Source organism: Tenrec ecaudatus, chromosome 2 (genome assembly GCF_050624435.1).
Source record: "Tenrec ecaudatus isolate mTenEca1 chromosome 2, mTenEca1.hap1, whole genome shotgun sequence".
In the NCBI taxonomy this organism is placed as follows: Eukaryota; Metazoa; Chordata; class Mammalia; order Afrosoricida; family Tenrecidae; genus Tenrec; species Tenrec ecaudatus.
The window spans coordinates 194545286-194551297 of record NC_134531.1 but is presented as its reverse complement, the minus strand read 5'-3'; the positions used below and the strand labels follow the sequence as shown (position 1 = coordinate 194551297).

Sequence of the window (6012 nt, the reverse complement as noted above, 5' to 3'; positions counted from 1 at the left end):
CATCATTTTCAAAACATTTTCTTTCTACTTGAGCCCTTAGTACCAGCTCAATAGTATAGATTTTAAAGTACTATCGAGGAAAGGAAAATATACATATAAAGGAAAAAAGTTTTAGACTAAAATAAATGGGATGTTCACTTATACGAGTTAAAAAACTTAAGTAACTGAACACTGAGAAAAAATTCGGGTGAAATACAAGACAAAACTTCAATAATGCTCATTCACTAAGGCACATTTTTCTCCCTGCAGGATAAGATATGCCACACAAAATGAAGAAAGTCTGAAAATAGTAAGTATACCGTAGTCTTAAGTTTCCAATTATTGGGCTACCTCAAGAGCAGGAGAATTGAACCAAAGTCCACCGACTTCCAATTCATGATCTTGAGATAGCTTCTTCTTACAGTAGGGTGTTTCACCAATAAGGCCAAAGGAACATTTCAGATCATTTAATCTACCACAGGTATATTTAAGGTAAAGCCTGGTTCCTTGTGGGTTTCCAAATCTCATGATTCTAGTATTGTTTGTGAATAATGCTGTACAGTCCCAAAAGATAAACTCTAAAATTCAGGTTGTCCATACCACCCAGCCAGGGTCACTGAGGGCTGAAAAGAAACTTGGTCAAAGATGCATGAGTAAGAACATGATACAGGGCTGGTTTGCCCATTGGGAGTCTATATACATCATGGTAAGCCTTTTCCGCAAGTTCAGGCTGCCCTTCCTTTGATTACCCACCAGCAGAAGTGAAATCACCTTCTGAGAGAAAGACATCTTTCTGCCACTTGTCTGGTCATGAGTTCCCATTGAACTTAACTGATCATCATTATGGGAGGGAGAGTTACCAAATCAATGAAAGACGCTATATGGTGTCTCTCTGCCCTCGTAATAAAAAACTTACCCCAACCAAGGTGAGGCATCCTCTGAAAAAGGTTCATTTTTCTTTTTAGAATCATTTTATTGGGGCTCATGCAATTCTATCACAATCCATCCATCCATCGTGTCAAGCACATTTGTACATTTGCTGCCATTATCATTCTCAAAACATTTTCTTTCTACTTGAGCCCTTGTTATCAACTCCTCATTTCCCCCCCCTCACCCCCCGGAAAAGTGTTTTTTTTAAGATGTACAAATAAGGGAGTGATAAATGGATCATACGTATTAGATAGACATGCCACTACAGTGGTTGGGAGACTGGATTAAATGATTACATGACCTCAGAACAGATGTTTGTCTTTGTCTTGGGTTTTGTCCCTCTGGTAATGGTAACATACAATATTTGTCCTTTGTGACTAACTAACTTCTCCCATCATGTACCGCAGGTCCACCTATGTTGTGAGGTATTTCATAGTTTGCTCAAATTTTTTTAACAATGCATAGTATTCCATTGTGTGTATAGACCAAAATTTCCTCATCTATTCTTCTAGGCTCCTTTCAGCTTCTTGCTTTGTGAACAGTGCTGCTGTGGACATGGGAGTGCATCCATCAGTTTGTATTATGCCTCTTACTTTAGTGCATGTAACCATCAGAGGTATTGATGTAGCATACGGCATTTCCTTTCCGCATTGTTTTAGGTAGTGCCATATTGTTTCCCACAACGTTTGTACATGTTTCCAGGCCCACCAGCAATGTATGAGACTTCCAACCTCTCTGCGCCCTCTCAAGCACTTGTTATTTTTTTCTCTGTGAATGTGTGTGTGTGTGTTTAAATTGAGCTGCCATTGTTGGTGTAAAGTGGGATCTCACAGTTGCTTTGATTTGCATCTCCTATGACTGTGAACATTTTTTTCATGTGCTTGTTAGCCATTTGAATGTCATTTTGGGTGACCAATCTGTTCATGTCTTTCACCCATTTTTAATTGGACTGTTTACTTTTGGTTTAATTGAGGTCTTGCAGTATTCCATATATTTTAGTGATTAGACCTTTGTACATTATGTTGTTGGTAAAGACTATTTCCCTCCAGTCTGTGACTCTCTTTTGACGAAGTTTTTAAATGTACATAATGGTCTTAATTTTCTTTTGTCTTCTGTATGTTTTCATTGTTATATGTTGTAGATATGTTATATGTTACCTTTCACAGTACATGTATGCCATGCAATAAGGTCCTTAAGTTTGATCCTATTTTCTTTTTTTAAACACAAGGTTGCCCCAATATATTTAAGAGCATATTCATGAATATGCTCATCTTAAATGAATATTGAAATGAAGGTCTTCTTAGATGACTAGTGAAACAGAAAATGTTTTGTTATATATATAGTTACCACAAACAAAACAAAAACAGCTATATTCCCACTTTCTCCTATGCCTTACTATTTTGCTTTTCTGTTAATCTTTATAGAATCGTTAGACCATATAAAGAGGATTCATTCCAAACACCATCCAGAATTCTTCTTGCAGCTAATGGCCACTTATTCCTCATAAAATGTGGAAAATACTTCTTCCATTTATTAATCCAATTAAAAATCATGAATGTTAAACTAAATGTTTCAATCAGAATTCCAAAGATGAGCCTAGCACATGCCCCAACCTGTTTCCATGAGAGAGAGAAAAAAAACCCTTCTCTGCTAAACTTAAGATAAAAGAGTCCAGGGAATGAAAAATCAGGATATTGATATTTTGGCACCAAAGGCTCCAAGTACATTCCTAATGTCGGGAACATATCTTGCAAGTAAAGTGATTAGTGATCGCAAATACATAGCATGAACAAAGAATGGCGAATTCACGAGAATGGAAAATCAGAGGAAAGTTTCATGAGTGTTTTCCTTGCAGGGAAGTGGATTAGAGGAACTGTCAGAAGCACAGCAGGGAGTACGCATAACTTCATAGTCATGACAGCATCATGTGGCAAATATTTTCTATAACCTCATAGTAATTCTAACTCCACTTGCCATAAAAAAATGAGGTAGCCGAAGAATGCAGCTATAAAATAAGTGAGAAAACTTAGAGCAACTGCTAGTTTGCATTGCGTTCTGCATCCTTTTCTTTGACAGGCTTTGGAGTTCATGTATATGAGCAATACTGAAAAGTATGGCAGAGAAATGAAAACCACATGGCTGGCATGGCATACGTACTCTCTTTGTAGACTTGAAAGAGCTTTGGTTTGCAGTCTTCTGTAACATTTGAAATCTGGAAGTATTCCTTCATGTAATTTAATGTCAGAGGAAAAAGAATGGGCCAATTTTTAAAATGATTACCTATGCAAAACAATTAAACACTTCCTAGGTTTTAACAGAATTTATTTTGCTCCCCTCTCTAGAGATGCTCTATTCGAAATGCTGCCCCCTAAGCCACAGATGCAAAGAACACTGTAAAGAAAAACCATAAACTACTTGTGTCACTAAAAAAAGCCAATTTTGGGAAGAAGTGCAAGAGGGAACACAATGGCAGTGCAGAAATTATGAGTAGTCTTTGTCCATTAAGGCACCAAGATCCATTGTAATCTCCAGGTAAAAATTCTGAAATAGCTGCAGAAAGTCCAGTTTTAATAATTAGAAGATAAGATGACATAGCTCCAACATTCTGAATTATTATGGCACCTATCACCACTATTACCTTTCCAGGTAATCCAAATGCACAGTCCAAGCTGACCAGCCAATTGACTCTTCCACCTTTGCCTCTTCAGCCTGCCCCACTCAAGGTTGATGCTCCCCCAGTGTGCCTCCATGCTCCTGGCTTGTCAACTGCCAAGTTAATTTGTGGGGCCAGCACCCTAGCCATCCCATCCTTAGCAGTGCCAGGTGCAGAATTCTAGGCTTTGTCCTTCTGGCATTCTGTACCTCCACCAATGGCCCTATTTTCTATTGATTATCTTCATAGCTCTGGGATTTATATTTAGTTTTTTGGGTGCATCTTGAGTTTGTTTTGTGTCTGGGGAAAGGTATGGGTCCTGTTTTACTCTTCTGCCCAGGGAGATCCAATTTTACCAACACTATTGGTTGAAAAGACTGTCTCTTTCCTATTTAAAGTTTTTTTTTTTACCTTTGTTGAAGATTAGTTGCCTTCAGGTGGATGCATTTATTTATGGGTTTTTGAAGCTGATCTATTGATCTATGTACCAATCTTTGTAGCTATCAGGCTTTTGTGCCTATTGGGGCTGTATAAGAGATTTTGAGGTCAGGTGGTGTGAAGTCTCCCACTTTGTTTTATTTTTTAAGGAATTCTTTGCTGATCTTGGTTGCATAGTAGTTATGTGTTGGGCTGTGATACGCAAAGTTGGCAGTTTGAAACCACCCACAGCTCTGTGGGAGAAAGACAGGGCTTTCTACTCCCATAAATAGTTAGAGTCTTGGAAAGTCACAGGGGCAGTTTTACCGTATCTCATAGGGTCATTATGAGTCAGTATTGGCTCAATGGCAGTGAGTTTTGTTTTGTTTATTATAGTTCTCTTCATTCTCCACATGAAGTTAGTAATTAGCTTTTCCATTTCTTTATTGAATTAACTTGGAATCGAATCAGAATTGCATTGTACTCATTGATGGCTTTGGGTAATATTGACATTTTCACAATATTAAGCCTTCCTATCCATGATCATGGGTCATTCTTTTATTTTTGGTTAAGTTTGTTCTTAAATATTTCATCTTTTGTGAGGTTATTGTAAATGGTATCATTTTCCTGATGTCACTTTCAGAACGCCCTCTGTTAGCATATAGGAATCTGATTTCCTTCTTTTTTTATTTTTTACTTTCCTATTTATTTTGTTGAGAGCATACATTGTAAAACATAGTTTCTACATTTATAGTTGAGTGATACTGATGACATCCTTGCAGCTGTACAGCCATTTGCACCCTTTCTCATTAACATTATTAACCCATAAGTCTCTATCTAATCTTCCATGTATGTGCTGTAAATTTGATCCCACGTAGATTAGTGTTAAAATAGCATAATGCTCAAGCAGACAGGCTAACTTTAAGATGACTTCATGGTATATTTTTGAATGAAGAAGAAAAATTGTAATATCATTCCAGTATACTTCTATGATACACACCCAAACTTGACAAATGGTAGTTTCACCAATATTTTCCTTATACTATTACATTAAAATCAATTGAACTATTCCATTTATAATGGATTTTTAGTAACAACACTTGAAGATGTTGGTTCACCAAGTTAATGCATTACTTCTAAATGTTGGTATATGACATTATTCAAAAAGTTCATGCATATTAATGTCAGCATCTATCTCAACTGAGAAGAAGCTTGTGGCTAGAAAAAGCGTTCTTCATAATCCTAATTTCCACATAGTAAATTACATTTTTTCATGGAAATGAACACTACCAGTTGTTTAGTTGAAGTAACAGGCAGTTTGAGAAAATGTCTGCCAATTCGTTCTTTCAACAAAAATGCTCTGTGAATAAAGTGGGTAAGCCAACTCATGCTCAATCCCACGAGTGCTTTCTGCAATTAAAGCATCATATTTGAGTCTGCATCAAAGCACATTAAATGCCTCTCCCAAGTTGTCACAGAGGCTACTAAAATAATGTGTACTCTAGGATCAAGATTCAATAAATTAATGATTTTTACCTCTTCAACTACATTCTTAAGATTCTAAGTATTCCTGTTGATTTCTTTGATAACTCAATAGATTTTTATTTTAATCGTGTTTAATTTACATAAATTTATTTAGCTTTCATTCTTTTTGTTATTGACTTGTAGATTCATTCTATTATGACCAGATTCGATGCTTTCAGGTTTCAATTTTAAAAAAACAAACTGAAATTTGTTTTGCACCTGAAAATCGTTTGTACCAAGCATAGGTGCTATGAAGTAGAGTGTGTACCATGCTACTGTTGAATGCTGTGCTCTGTGTCTCTCAGGTTCAAATGGTTAATATTTGGGAGATCTTCTGTTTCTTTATACCCTTTTAAAATGGTTATATCCATCATTAAGTGGTGGTGCATATAATGTCCTTCCCTGTCTTATAATAAATTTTCTCTTAAAACTTCTTGTCATATATTAATATTGCCACTCATGTTTGCTTTCTATTATTGCTCATTTGTTATGTCAAGTATCTCAACCCC

The 6012-nt window shown here is 36.4% G+C and overlaps 1 pseudogene; it reads right to left on the bottom strand.

Moving 5' to 3' along the window:
- Window positions 1-2327: 2327 nt before the first annotated feature.
- LOC142440271 (solute carrier family 38 member 6-like) lies at window positions 2328-5874 on the bottom strand (annotated as a pseudogene).
- Window positions 5875-6012: the final 138 nt, after the last annotated feature.